This window comes from Aegilops tauschii, chromosome 2 (assembly GCF_002575655.3).
Source record: "Aegilops tauschii subsp. strangulata cultivar AL8/78 chromosome 2, Aet v6.0, whole genome shotgun sequence".
NCBI lineage: Eukaryota > Viridiplantae > Streptophyta > Magnoliopsida > Poales > Poaceae > Aegilops > Aegilops tauschii.
In genome coordinates, this window is record NC_053036.3 from 17,482,025 (window position 1) to 17,485,846 (window position 3,822).

The window sequence follows — 3,822 nt, forward strand, 5'->3', positions numbered from 1 at the left end:
TTTTAATAATCCCGCATCAGAGAACGTCAAAACTAGATCCCATGTTCTCCATGTAGCACAACAGTGCTTTTCACACGGTGTGCCACATTCAAGCAAAAGAAAAAACAATTTCTTTCTTCTAGGAAAAACAAATGAAAACTCAAAAAAATTGAAAAAAAAACACACGTAGAAAAACAAAACTGTGCTCCCGCTGGTGTGTCCAACGAATGACATATGGCTGAGGTTGGGCACACCATTCAGCAGCGGCCTGTGCGCTCCCGAGCACCCGCTCGCAGCTCAAACCAAAGGGTGCCCTCTAGTTTGTAGCTCCACGGTTAATGGCTTAACAGTATGTAGCGCCCACACACATCAACTCATGTATGTCCATAGTAGGTACGCCCATATAGTTTTTCCCCTCTGTTTTCGGGATGGTTTTCTAGCCTGGTATTCTCTGGGTTTTTCAGCATGAGTTATTTTTCTGTTCTGGTTTTGGTTTTTCTTTTTCTCCTGTTTGTTTTCATTTTTCATGATGTTTTCTAATTCGTGGTAGTTTTTAAAATGCGAGAGTTTTTCAGAAATTCATTAACAATTTTTCAAACCCTTAAGCTTTATGCAGTTTCGTGAACTGTTTTTTGGATCAACAAAATCAACGATCATTTTTCAAATTCATTATTTTTTTAGAACAGAGAACTTTTTTCCTTTTCGAAATGCACGTTCTTTTTTTTAATTCATGATTTTTCTTCAATTCTTTGAACCTTTTTAAAAATCCCTTATCAGAGAACATGAAAACTACATTCCATGTTCTCCATGAAACACAACTGTGCTTTCCACACGGTGTGCCTCATGCGAGGAAAAGAAAAAAAACAATTTTTTCTTGTAGGAAAACTAATCAAAACCCCCCCAAAAAATGAAAAATGAGAAAACACATGTTGGAAAACAAAACCGTGCTACCGCAGGTGTGTCCAACGAGTGACATATGGCTGAGGCTGGGCACACCATTCGACAGCGCCCTGTGCGTGCCCGAGCACCCGCTCGTAGCTCAAACCAAAGGGTGCCCTCTAGTTTGTTGCTCCACGGATAATGGCTTAACATTATGTAGCGCCCACACACATCAACTCATGTATGTTCATAGTAGGCCCGCCCAAATAGTTTTTCCCCTCTGTTTTTGGGATGGTTTTCTAGCCTGGTTTTCTCTGGGTTTTTCAGCACGGGTTATTTTTCTGTTTTGGTTTTGGTTTTTCTTTTTCTCCTGTTTGTTTTCATTTTTCATGATGTTTTCAAATTCGTGATAGTTTTTCAAATGCGAGAGCTTTTCAGAAATTCATTAATATTTTTTCAAACCCTTAAGCTTTACGCAGATCCGTGAATTGTTTTTTGGATCAGCATAATCAACGAGCATTTTTCAAATTCATGATTTTTTTAGAATAGAGAACTTTTTTCCTTTTCGAAATGCACGTACTTTTTTTAAATTCATGATTTTTCTTCAATTCTTTGAACCTTTTTAATAATCCCGCATCAGAGAACATCAAAACTAGATCCCATGTTCTCCATGTAGCACAACAGTGCTTTTCACACGGTGTGCCACATTCAAGCAAAAGAAAAAACAATTTCTGTCTTCTAGGAAAAACAAATGAAAACTCAAAAAAATTGAAAAAAAAACTCATGTAGAAAAACAAAACTGTGCTCCCGCTGGTGTGTCCAACGAATGACATATGGCTGAGGTTGGGCACACCATTCGGCAGCGGCCTGTGCGCTCCCGAGCACCCGCTGGCAGCTCAAACCAAAGGGTGCCCTCTAGTTTGTAGCTCCACGGTTAATGGCTTAACAGTATGTAGCGCCCACACACATCAACTCATGTATGTCCATAGTAGGCCCGCCCATATAGTTTTTTCCCTCTGTTTTCGGGATGGTTTTCTAGCCTGGTTTTCCCTGGGTTTTTAGCATGAGTTGTTTTTCCGTTCTGGTTTTGGTTTTTCTTTTTCTCCTGTTTGTTTTCATTTTTCATGATGTTTTCTAATTCGTGGTAGTTTTTAAAATGCGAGAGCTTTTCAGAAATTCATTAACAATTTTTCAAACCCTTAAGCTTTATGCAGTTCCGTGAACTGTTTTTTGGATCAGCAAAATCAACGATCATTTTTCAAATTCATTATTTTTTTAGAAGAGAGAAATTTTTTCCTTTTTGAAATGCACGTTCTTTTTTTAAATTCATGATTTTCTTCAATTCTTTGAACCTTTTTAAAAATCGCTTATCAGAGAACGTGAAAACTACATTCCATGTTCTCCATGAAAAACAACTGTGCTTTCCACACGGTGTGCCTCATGCGAGGAAAAGAAAAAAACAATTTTTTTCTTGCAGGAAAAACTAATCAAAACCCCGCCAAAAAATGAAAAATGAGAAAACACACGTAGGAAAACAAAACCGTGCTACCGCATGTGTGTCCAACGAGTGACATATGGTTGAGGCTGGGCACACCATTCGACAGCGCCCTGTGCGTGCCCGAGCACCCGCTCGCAGCTCAAACCAAAGGGTGCCCTCTAGTTTGTTGCTCCACGGATAATGGCTTAACATTATGTAGCGCCCACACACATCAACTCATGTATGTCCATAGTAGGCCCGCCCATATAGTTTTTCCCCTCTGTTTTTGGGATGGTTTTCTAGCCTGGTTTTCTCTGGGTTTTTCAGCACGGGTTATTTTTCTGTTCTCGTTTTGGTTTTTCTTTTTCTCCTGTTTGTTTTCATTTTTCATGATGTTTTCAAATTCGTGATAGTTTTTCAAATGCGAGAGCTTTTCAGAAATTCATTAATATTTTTTCAAACCTTTAAGCTTTACGCAGATCCGTGAAATTTTTTTTGGATCAGCAAAATTAACGAACATTTTTCAAATTCATGATTTTTTTAGAACAGAGAACTTTTTTCCTTTTCGAAATGCACGTAATTTTTTTAAATTCATGATTTTTCTTCAATTCTTTGAACCTTTTTAATAATCCCGCATCAGAGAACGTCAAAACTAGATCCCATGTTCTCCATGTAGCACAACAGTGCTTTTCACACAGTGTGCCACATTCAAGCAAAAGAAAAAACAATTTCTTTCTTCTAGGAAAAACAAATGAAAACTCAAAACAATTGAAGAAAAAACACACGTAGAAAAACAAAACTGTGATCCCACTGGTGTGTCCAACGAATGACATATGGCTGAGGTTGGGCACACCATTCGGCAGCGGCCTGTGCACTCCCGAGCACCCGCTCGCAGCTCAAACCAAAGGGTGCCCTCTAGTTTGTAGCTCCACGGTTAATGGCTTAGCAGTATGTAGCGCCCACACACATCAAGTCATGTATGTCCATACTAGGCCCGCCCATATAGTTTTCCCCCTCTGTTTTCGGGATGGTTTTCTAGCCTGGTTTTCTCTGGGTTTTTCAGCATGAGTTATTTTTCTGTTCTGGTTTTGGTTTTTCTTTTTCTCCTGTTTGTTTTCATTTTTCATGATGTTTTCTAATTCGTGGTAGTTTTTAAAATGCGAAAGCTTTTCAGAATTTCATTAACAATTTTTCAAACCCTTAAGCTTTATGCAGTTCCGTGAACTGTTTTTTGGATCAGCAAAATCAACGATCATTTTTCAAATTCATTATTTTTTTAGAACAGAGAACTTTTTTCCTTTTCGAAATGCACGTACTTTTTTAAAATTCATGATTTTTCTTCAATTCTTTGAAACTTTTTAAAAATCCCTTATCGGAGAACGTGAAAACTACATTCCATGTTCTCCATGAAATACAACTGTGCTTTCCACACTGTGTGCCTCATGCGAGGAAAAGAAAAAAACAATTTTTTTCTTGTAGGAAAAACT